Genomic DNA, 12,243 nt, shown 5'->3' with positions numbered 1-12,243 from the left:
ATTAAAAATCTTTTCCGCAAAACGATTGGGTTTGTCATTCGAAATTAATTTAGCAAAAAGTGAACCACATTTTTATAGAGTAAACATAGCTTCCGGAAATTTTGAAACGTTCTCAACGCAACTGCATTTAAAATTTTCTGATTTTTGGGTCTTCAATTTGATTTTTTTGAAGAAGCAGATGCTTTAATTAACGCTAAAATTTTTCGCACGGGCCTAAAAAGAGCCGAAAACATCAGAGACAAAAGAAGACAAGACGAGATGAAAGCGCCACGAACAACTGCAGCGACTCGGATTCCATCGTCGAAATATGTGCAGTTCCTCAACAGAAGAAGAAGACAATACCAAAGCAAACTTGTATCCAAACAAACTCCAAGGGAACTAACAGACGTCGAGCGAGGTCCTATTCGACCTCGATGTTCACATGGTGCTATGGTGGGAATGATCATTGCGGTCAGGCCTTCATACAAAAAGAAAGCTCTTCAAGGCTATAATGAGCCAATAATGTTTTCTAAATTATTAGTCCATAATGAACCCCTTACATAGTAAAAACAAGGACAGCCGGTTGCGGTGCAAGTAGCAAAAGAAGTTCCGACCACACTGATTTCAGAATAAAAATTCAAAAATGAACATTAAAACATCAAAAAAATTTCATAAACTTTTTTCATTTTTCAAGTATTTTCTGAAGGTCGAATGAATTCTCTGAAAATTGCCAAAAATTACTAGAAAGTTTCACTGCTGAAATCATATCAACTTTATTCTAATTTAATCTGAAAAGCTAATAAAACTGATCCCCTACAAGTTTTCCTTAAGCTAATCAGATTTGGCTGAAAAAACTTAAAAACGGACCCTACGCCATAGTTTATTTCCACTGCTGGAGATTGGCCGGAGTGAACAAAACCCAACACTTTTAGATATTACCTTTTCTTATATAGTTATCCTAAGTGATTTCTTCTCATATTAAGAAGGCCTGACGGAGCTCGCCAATCAGATGAAGATGCAGGACAATCTTACTCTCTTCATTACGTCGTGACTGACCCCGGGGCTCAACAGAATATTGTGATTAAAGCGACAGAAAAAAGTAAGAAATGAAAAATTACTTTCTCTCTAACTGTAAACTACTGCTTTGTTTGATTTTGGGACTCTTTGAATTATCTTCAAACTCTTTAAACTATTTTTGAGTTGAAAATCGTTTTTAAAACAGCCATCAATGCTAACAAAAGGAATGTCACTAAAAAGAGCATGAACATGTAGACTATGAGCTTAGTGTAGATTTTGATGAATAAATATTTGAGCATGACTCACTCGATGATGCTCACTCAAAAATTGACGGCGACGGCCGGTAAGCAACATGCTTTTTACTTCAGATGCGGCAAAAATTCAAGCGAATGGGCATCAGAATAAGAGCAGTAATGAAAGTGACGATGATGATGAGAAGGAGGGGAGAATGAAGAGAAGGCCTTCTTATGTTGAAATGATGAACTCGCTTCCTCAATGATAACCAATAATTCCATAATTGTAACGTCACCAAAATGATGGTAATTCACCACGGCAAGGCGAAATCTCGCCAAAAGCGTCTACTGGTCGAAAGCGACAACTGTGGCAAAAACTTAAACACAGAGGCGAATCGGAGCTTCAAACCACTGGCGATACAACGCAAGCACAGTATTACAAGCTATAAAATAAAAAAAAACAAAAACGGAAATAACAAAATCGAAAAAAAATATATATAAAAAAAACAACAAACAGCATTAAAAAGGTCTTTAATTTTTTACAGAGCAGCTACTAAGCCGAAATGCATTCCTTGAGCCAGAACCAGGCGCTCTTAGCCACTCATTGAGCCGAAAACAAAAAAGCCATAAAAATTAATGACGTTAAAAAAAATTAAGCAATTAGGTTTTAAAACTTTGAACTTTCGAAAAAAAACGACCGGATTTTTTAATCAATACACTTTGCCATTGACGCGACAGAAATTAAAGTAGCTAAGCCGATAAAACCTAAGCCCGAATATTTAGGTCGAATGACGCTTCTAGCCATTGTGGAAAAAATCGCGTTGTATAAATCGGTAATATGTATGTTTGTGTGATAGTTAAAAGCTTGATTTTGTGTGAACAGTTAAAATCACGCTCTTTAGGGATAAGGAAACTAATTTTTAATTGAAAGTGATTGAGTTTGCTAAGTATGATTTGTAAGCTTTTGTGTTTTGAAGTGCATGGTCAATTACATGAGAACAAAAACAACAACAAAAAAGAAAATTTACAAAGTCAGGGCTACTAATTTTGTAAATTACAGAAATACATCATAAAGACTTTCATCAAAGACGAAAAACTGATGCGTGCACAAAATAGCTCTACATTGTGGCAACTAAGCCGAAAAAAAGCAGACAAACAAAAAGCCGACAATTCAATTTGTCCCGGAAAATTTTTTTATTTCATACAGGCTGAAAAAAAGAAGGTCCGACTGAGAATCAAACCCAAACTTTAGGGAGTAGGGACAACCGCGTTTCCTCTATGCCAAGCGGGAAGCATTCTCGAAGTTGCTAACACTTACTAATTAAGTAACTTCATTTTCAACTTCAGATGTAAGAAAAGGTGCTTACGGGAAAAAGTCTAGGACAGCCGATCTAGGACAATGCACAGACAAGTAGCAACAGGGCAATGCATCGGCAAGAACAAACACAACGGCAGGAAGTGACTGCTTGCTGCGCTTGGCTTTAATTCAGAACGAGAAAAACAGAGCGCCAATCAGGGTTTGTAGCTCAATCTACAGTTACGAATTGTTGCCTGGTTCAAATTTTTACCTGTTGCAGTTGTCGCTCGTTTGAAAAAGCGCCACACGCCGCTTTTGACCAAATGTCGCTTTCGACGAGTTGTCGCCTCACGTTGCCATGTCACATGAACGAATCCAAAATGCTACTTACAAATAAAAAAACGGTTCTGAAAATCAGAGCTTAGATTGAAATTTTTAAATGTTAAAAACATGAAATATCTCTCCAATACATCCAAATTGTAAATCCCGCGAGTATTTGTAAAAAACAGTTAGTTACCTTAAACAAAATCAATTGTGTTCCTTTTTGTCTATTTCTCATAGCCTACTCAATTTTTGTTTGTACTCTCTAAAAACAAACATGCAAATGGCGCAAAAACTTCCATTTTTTTAGTATTAAATAAGGAAGAACCATTTGATCTCTTACTCACGATTTTCATGGCTACAAAAATTTTTAAAAAAATCAGAGAAAAATCAAGGAATATCAAAACTTTAGAAAAAAACAACCAATTTTTGCAAAAGAAGACAATCTCGTCATGAAAGACATGTTTGCTGTCACTCAAATTTCTGCGAAAACGTTTGATTCAATTATTCCACCAGATTAGCCAATTATTACACCGAAAAAATTGAAAAAAAAATGAAAAAATAAACCCCAATTTTTTTCAACATTGCTTAAAGTATTTCCTTTTCAACAAAAGTTTTTTTGTGTATAAAATGAAAAAAAAACCATGAAATGTTAAAATGTGTATACTAATCACAATTGATTTAACTACGTAATTAAAACCAATTTTCCCCAAATTAATCAACAAAATTTGGAACAAAAACCAAAAAATTTACAACAAAATCAGTTTTTTTTTTCAAATCAGTTATGTGGCAGTTCTATACCCGATTGCCAATCCTATAACGAAATCAGTTAATAAAATTTTACAGCTGTATGGGCCCAAAAATACCTTAAAAAACTGTTCAAAATTTAAGCATGAGAAGCCTCTAAGACTGAAGATTAAGTGAACAAAATTATGTACAAAAAAAACTTTCCGATTGCAATAACACTGCACTGATTATCGCAAGGGTAGAAAAAATGTAATTGATTATTTGGTTTGCTTTTTTGCAACTAAAATTTTTTTTTTTACATTGAAACACACTGATTTCACTTGTATGTTGGAGAGCATTTATCAATATACCAAAAATAAAAACACTCTCTTTGTTATTGTTATCTCACTTCAGCAAACTCTTGAATTAGAACTCAAAAAAAACATAAAGCCTAAAATGGAGACAAGCCTAAATTTCTAAAAGCTATGGCGTGAAACAGTAATAAACAATTGAAATTGAAACTTTGAATAAAAAAATTATCAAGTTGAAGATTTCTAACTTTCAGGTCTAAGTTTAGGTTAAAAAATCATGATAAAAAGTTCCAAAAAATCACCCAAAAAACTCATGAAAACTGGAAAATAAACAAAGCTTGAAAATAAACAATTGCATTTCCTAAATTTTATGAGCATTTTATGATTGAACATTTTTCAAAAAACTAACCTATTTGGAGAAAACTGAAACAACACTTTTTTTTATTCCGCTGGGAAATTTAATTTTTAAGACTCATTTTGGAATCTAAACAAAATTGCTCAAACCTAATAACGACGCAGAGTTGCTTAAAAAAAAATTACACATCATTTCAGGAGAAAAAATTGCTTAAAGAAAACAAAAAACATAATGCAAAACATTTTCCGACAAAACAATTTTTGGCGGGATATTTTTGCGTATATAAAAGGCATTAAAACACAACTACGCTCTTCAAAACTGAATCGAAAATAGAATAAAAACAAGTTAAAACGTTACTGAATAATGAACCGTTAAAAAGGCTGCCGTAAAGTGGGATCAAACCCATAAAGCCAACAAAAATCGAAAATTTTCAAAATTTTTAGGGAGTTTCACCCAGTATCCTTACAGTAGCTCTAGGCCCATGACTGTAGCTGTTAAAAGAGCATCTTGGTTAGAACTGGAATTCATAGAAACAAAAATCATGTGAACAAAGTTATTTTACACGAAAAAATCTAGTTTTCGATTGCCACATGCTTGCTTATCGCAGAAGTAAAATGGCTGTACAAACATATTCTGAAATGAGAAAAAGATTCCAAAAAATGCAAGTCTTTTTAAAACAAAAAAAACGACTTACTAGTGCAAACTTTTTTAAGTCACTATAACTTGAAATATACACATACACACACTACATGAAAAAAATTTCATTCATTGACAGCTTGAAACATTCAAGATATTTTCTAGCAGCCGTTTTTCAACTCGGAGGCGAAGCTTTGCTTCGCAAACACTTCCTAGAACTCGGCAAAAGCAGCTCTATCAAGTGCAATAATAAAAATTAGAAATAAACCTCGAATTAGTAAAAATTCGGCTACCTCTGAGATTTGAACCTGCGCTCAAGACTTTAAGATTCTCACGCGCTAACCACGGAAGCTTAAAACACACCAAACACTATTCACAGCAAATAAAGTAGAGCGCAGATGCACTGAAATTTCCAATAGTTCCAAAAACACTTCCAAATAAGTGAACACGTCTAATGAACACTTTTAGAGTAAACAGAGTCAATTGTAATCAACATAATAAATTGCAGGATTATCAGAAGAGCAAATGTTTCGAACGGAAATTGAATACTAACTTTCTGCTGAGTTTCTTAAATTTTTACCAACAGAGTAGCTCTACAAATTTTCCAGTAGAATTTCAGTGGAATACTGTTTTTGGAGTCGCACATTAAAATATGATCAAAATAATCAGCGTCATACCTATCAACGATTAACAAAAAATCCAGAGGTGAGTTCCAGTTTCTACAGCAACAAACTTTCAAACCTTTTCCTACATAAAAGCCAGGTAAAAAACAACAATACCGAACCAGACTGCGCTTCGCGAACATCAGCAAAAAAACGACTATTATGCGGCTCTTAAAAAAGTAATAAAAAAAGAAAAGGTCGAAATAGGCCTTGAAAAATAAAACTTTTGCATTCGATCCTACAACCAGAAGCTACAGAATACTTTGTCCTCGCCGCGGGCCCTTGACAACTTACTGCGCCGCGGGACCTTGACAACTTACTGACACTAGTCACAAATATAGCAGCTAAATAAATAGACACAGCTTTGTTTGTGCTAATTTCAAATATAAAAAACTGAAAAGCATGAAGCCAAATTATGTACAAATCAAGCATTGCAAAAGAAATTGCGAGACATGTTTAGCTCAAAAATTTATGATGAATCGAATGTCAAATTACATGCTATCAAAAAGCCCTAAATTTGCCACCAAAAGTGGCACCAATATTTGCCTTTTAGGTTGGAAACAAAGAGTAGTCGTACTAATACACTACGCTCGCTAAATCCGGCAAGTGTAATAAAAACAATTGGAAATTTTCTTGGCCTGCAAGTTGTCGAGGATCCTTTCTAAAACAAATTCGATTTCTTGCAGATTTGTACAAAATGATATTTATGAAAAAAAAGTCATCTACGAAAATTTAAAACTGTAAGGTGAGAACACATAATTCTTCATAAAGGATCCAAGAAGCCTAAATAAAACCAGTCTTTTTGCAAGATACTAGTTGCCAAAGAAAGATGTCTATGTAAGTTTTGGTTTTTCTTTCAGTAAAACCTTGAAACCAGTTGACGCTATATTTTCATTCATGCTAGCTTTCTTGATCCTTTCTCAAATTTTTTTCTTTAAGAAGCTACGAAATAAGGCTTTCTCAAATGTAATTTAAAGGCGTAAAACTCAGACAGCAGAGAAGTAGGAAAAGAGTCATTGAACAACAAAACCTCAAAAACTACTGACTTTCAAAAAATGTCAACCTTTCAATTAGCTAAAACAAACATCTTACATCACCATCAAATTTTGTATCACCTCAAAACTATTTTAAATTCCTGGATCCTTTCCGATTGCCACTAATTTGACAAAACTGACCCAATAATCGAAAAATGGATCAAAAAGCATAAAGAAACCCCAACAAAGAATCTCAACAATGAAACCAACGTTCGAAATTCAAGTTATTTTCGCGTTATGTTCGCTTTTACTGAAAAACCTAACTTGCCTTCTTAAGACAACTGAATTCGATTGAAACGCATTGGCCAGACTGCAAAAAATCAAACATCAGCGTGAACGACTTCTGAGAGTTTTTTATGAAAAAAAAACAGGGTCTAAATAAATGTCTTCATCTTCATCTCACACGCTATTTCATAAATTAAGTTTTTTTATTGCATCAACAAACAGAAGCAAAGCTGCACTTTGCGCATATTAGCACCAAAACGACAAGAAAAATTGATTAAAGCTAAACTTATTTAAAAAATAAGTGCAAAAAAACAATGCAAAGCCAATATGAATAGGCTTTAAGATTTGAGCAACAAGATTTCTGATTCAAAGCCACATGCTTAGCGCCTTGAAAACCAAATTCCGAAGATGGCGGGATACATGCGGAAATTCAGCCAATATAGCTAATGGTTTCAGGCATCGCACTACATACAGAAACAAGACTGCTAATATTATCAGGGAAAACATTACGAGGCTAAACTGTGCATTTTGTGAATTGTAAGCGGATTCCGCAACAGGCAAAACTCAAACTCGCGAAATCCGCAATTGTAAATGGATTCCGCAAATTGTAAGCGGAATCCGCAAGTTCTAAGCATAATCCGCATAAATTTGCGGATTCTACTTACATTTGCGGAATCCACTTATATTTGCGGAATCCACTTACATTTGCGGAATCCGGAACAACTAATTATATTTGCTCGTTACGAGATCCGCAACAAAATCAATGTGCCGACAAAATTTACGTTACAGGTATTTGTACGCGGAATCCGCTGAAATTTTTAATGTGAAATCCATTTACATTTTGGAACATGTTCTAAGACTTGTCTCTGGAACCCAGGAACATACAGACATCAAAGTGTGCGCCTATCCAGTGCATAGTTTGGCCTCGTAACGAAGCCCTGAATGTTCCGACTGCCTTTTAATTGTTCTCAATTTTTTTGTAAAATAAATATTGGCAAATCTATGAATTTAAGGCTGACAATATCAAAATTAAATGATGAAATTTGAGTCATGTTTGGATTTAATAAAGCTAATTAGCTGCCTCAATTCAATTTGGAACGACTTTCTAGTGCGAGGTAATTAAACAAGCAGTTTTAGGCATACTCATTGCAGGTTACTTTAGTGATGATCACAATCGGCGGGGCACATGTATATATATTTCTTATTTTCTTCAAAAGTCGGAACAATAAACTAAACACAGCATTTTAGTAACAGTAATATTCATACTATTAGAATCATTCCAAGTTTGCATTCCATTTCAAATGTCTTCTAGAAAGAAATCGGGCATCAGTTAGTTAAAGTTGGCAATAAAACCGTTCAAAACTTCACAAAAACTTATCTCCTTAACTCAATCAATCAACTTTTTTCAAACGCTATTGAAACACTACAGCAGAAATTAATTTCAATTATTAAACTCCATCAACTTCCATAAACAATTAATAACTAAATATCCCGATCATTTTCTGAAAGTACAAAGCACTTTTTATCGTGATGAATCTGATTTACTCTAACATAATGCACTAACATAAACATTGAACGAATAAAGTTCAACCGGAAACAAGGATAGCAGCTTGCTAAAATTCTTTTTTTTTTCTAAATTTCTTGTTGATATTATTTTGATACGTCAACTCAATAAAGTAGGAAGGCTAGAAAATGAAAAAAGAGCTAATACATTGTCAGAATTCGATATAATTAAAAGGACTGACATCAAAAATTGAGTTGAAGGTGCTACTTAAAAATCCGAAAAACTCCATCGCAAAAACTTGCACGATAGACAATTTTTGAAACTTTTTCATTGGGATCCAAATTGAGGCTGAAAAGTCATCAATCTCAGACCAAACATGACTCCTTACGACCTTTCTTTATCAGAGCTCAAAAGAACGTTTCAAACGGATACTGAAAATCGTTTCCAGCTTCAAAATTAGTTTCCTTCAAATTTAACCAATTCAAGACCTTCAAATTTAAGCAATACAAGCCAACATACTTTTCAGTGAAACTTCTCTACAAAAAAGTTCAAAAACTCCAACAGCGAGAACCAAAAAATTCACCGCTTGTTAAAAACGTATGCTACGCTTTTAAATGAAAAACAATCTATGATGCAACAACTTCAATAAGCGGCAAGCTGTTCTGTTTGTATCATTCACTCTGCAATGTCTGTCCAAAAATCTAGCGGTAGAGTTCAATTTTGACAGCAACCGCTTCACGCCACTAATTTTTACAAAAAATGCGAGCTAACAATAATGCGAATAACGCAAATTGATGCCATTTGTGGGAGTTTTCATAGCTCACTTTTATTTGACCAAAAAATTACACATGTTTCAAAGTTTAAAATTTAGATTATCTCCCTTACACGCTAAGTACAAAGTGACAACTTTTGCGTCTAGCAACATCGTATTGAGACGAAATAGCTTGCCTCAATTGCGATGAAGATTTTCTAAGCCTGATTAGATCGCCAAGTAGACATTAATAGAGCCAAGAATGTCGAGCTTGAATAATTCTTATTGCCAAGCTTCAAACCTTGTTATTTTTAAAAAACATGGTGCCCAGTGAACTTTTTCTACGATTTCAGCTTATTAACTTGTTACTTTACAGAAGGTGGAAAAAGCCATAGAAAAACCAAAAAAGACTGATTGTTTTTTTGTCATATACATTCTTTCCAGTCTGATAAATTGTCTTTCCGTAAATTTTTCTCGAGCTTTTGTGTTAGCGTAATTATTTAGCTATATAGGCTATCAGTTTTGTTCATTTTTGTATTATTTGTTGAGCGGTTATAGGCACACATAATCATATTAATATCAGAATGGCAAATAATGAACGCATATCGTCAGGCAGAGATGTCACTCAACCTCTCAAGAAAAAATATTCCCAGGTATGTGATTTTTTCACTGGATAAATTTACAAAGATTTAGTTAAATAAATTAGAATCAACTTTGACCCAGAATCATTTCCGATACCACAACAATAGCATTGCAAGCTAGCAGACAGGAAAAGAAAGCCACTGAGTCCAAAGAAAACGGGAAAATTTCCGAAAACCACATTCAAAAAACTTTCAAAATGTTGTCTGGAATGATTATCTATATGCGGAAAACACATTTAGAAAAGTATTCGATAGCGTTTACTGGCAATTCGAAAACATGCATCGAGCGAATATAAAATGACTATCATCAAAAGAGATTTTAACGTTTTTGTGAACCGAAGGAAAGCATGCAAATTATGGTTCCCTCAAACGACCCAAAATTAGGTTGGTAAGTCAATAAAAAACGAACTGTAATTATTTAGGCCATGGGGTTTTTTGAACGGAAAAAAATTACAATGAAAATGGACAAAGTCGAGGTTAGTGGATTTGCAAATTGCAGAAATAAATAAAAACGTAAAAAAACAACTAATATTAAAACTGCATGCAGCAAAATAAAAACTCTAAAATGTGGCAACTAAGCCCACAAACCATAAGCAGACAAAAAATTGGCTGACAATTATTTTGAACGGTTTTTCTAAGTGATGGACTATGTGTGCCGGAGACGATTAGAAATTTGAATTCATTATGAAACAAGATACCAAATGATTCTGTTAAACAGGTTGTTAATCCAAAAAAAGCTATTCGGATACGTTAATGCTTGCAAATCGCAAGCTTAATATCTTTAATTGCTTTTTATCACAAAATAATTATCTATCACAGGGATTAAAGGCTTATAACTTTTGCAGCAAAATTATTTAATTCAACTTTGAAAAAAAACTGCATCTTAAAGGTTTATAAAGGAACTAATCGTTGAGCCAACGGAGTCGAGGCATGGGGAAGACGTTATTAATGATGAAATCAAGTTTCAATGATAGTTAATGGTACGAAAACCAATTTAAGATGAAAGCAGGTTATCAACTGTAAGACAAATAACCTGGCAAAAACTCTGCTTCCTTGTTCTGTTTTACGTCATGATGTATAGCTGCCGTTATTTTTCTTCCGTTGAATTTCGCATGAAATTCATTTCGCTCGATTAGAGCAGATCGTGTTTCGAAGTGTGATTTTGATTCTTATTTTCGAACGAGGCGTTTTAAACGAAGTAGTATCTTGATTTGTTTTCTTTGTTAACATTGATTTGTTTTGCGGAATTTAATTGTGTTTCTGATTTTTTTATCTATAAAAGCTATTTGTATTTCGCAGCGCGTGCTGATAGGTTGATATACACGCGTTGAAACGTGCAGTACCATTTCTAGTGTCCTTTATGAACTTTCCTAAGAGCGTTTCTTGTCCTATTCGGGCCTTACTACTTGATTGAATAGTTTGGACTTGGAGGAGCCGGAAATCCACATTTTTGACATGTATTTTGCGAGTTTCTGCACATCTTTTGTGGGCACTCTAACTTATGAAAGAAGGCGCTAAACGTCATTGCCCAAACATCTGGTAGAAGGCTATTTGTCTTCCGATGAGTAGTTCACTCCACTAACTTGTTATTTTTAAAAAGTTGAATATCCAAAACATTTTCAAATTACTTCGGCTGAAATTGGTTTGATTGACAGTCAGATAGCCCTGAAGCGTCTTTTATGCTCTAGTTGTCCACTCTTTGAACAAGTTTTTGCAAAATTTTTATTGATATGAGGTTGTTTTCATTTTTTCGCTTCCTTGAGTAGTGATAGGCTCTGTATTACCTCTGGAAGGAGACTGAGGCATGTTTTGAGCCTAAAAAGAGAATATTCAGACCAAAACTTCCACCAAGTTTTCTCTGTTCAAATTTTTTGCTTAGTTGACCTTTCTTCAAATTTCGTCTTCATGCTTTAACAGCAGTTTTATGGTCCATTGTGAATTGTGGGCTAGCATTTCTGAGCAAAAGGGGCGCTTAGTTTTAAAAGACCGTTGATTTATGTTCGATTTTGCAAATTTCTTTGACCGCTATTCTTTGGCGCCATAGATTTTATCATCCTTTTTAGGTTTTTTCATGTGATGGTTTTTTCCTCTGCACAGCAAAAAGTGTGAGACATCCGATCACTTGGGCACCGCTTGGTAGCTGTGCTTCACTGAAAGCATTGTTTTATGGAACTTAACGGCTGTTATTCGCTAAAATTAAAATATGGTCTCAGCCGCGGATCACTGGAAAAAATGTGATAATTATACAGCGAAACCATTATGGACATAATCAAATTAAAATCAAAATGGCTTATTTTGAGTGATTGACGTTAGGTCATTTTTAAAGAGTTTTTTATACTGCACACAACACAAGGTCTTGGGCTGAAAAAGAAAATTATATTTTATTGGACATCAAGTTATTGTGTTCTGAAAATTTCCAATTTATAATAATCAAATTGCGACATTCAAAAGTCGAAACATTAAGAATTTCCTGTATTTCTATCCAGAGTACCAATAGTTTATCAGCACTGGATAAATATGATTAGATTTTGATGAAACTATTCACAGAACT

The 12,243-nt window shown here is 34.1% G+C and overlaps 1 long non-coding RNA gene across 1 annotated transcript; it reads left to right on the top strand.

Moving 5' to 3' along the window:
* Positions 1-240: 240 nt before the first annotated feature.
* LOC134842938 (uncharacterized) lies at positions 241-1,624 on the top strand. The gene is made up of 3 exons (XR_010162573.1): positions 241-450; positions 989-1,078; positions 1,365-1,624. It is a non-coding gene; the product is annotated as an uncharacterized LOC134842938 (long non-coding RNA).
* The last annotated feature ends 10,619 nt before the right edge of the window (positions 1,625-12,243 follow it).

The sequence above is a fragment of the Symsagittifera roscoffensis genome, chromosome 3 (assembly GCF_963678635.1).
Source record: "Symsagittifera roscoffensis chromosome 3, txSymRosc1.1, whole genome shotgun sequence".
In the NCBI taxonomy this organism is placed as follows: domain Eukaryota; kingdom Metazoa; phylum Xenacoelomorpha; order Acoela; family Convolutidae; genus Symsagittifera; species Symsagittifera roscoffensis.
This window is presented reverse-complemented; position numbering and strand designations above follow the sequence as displayed.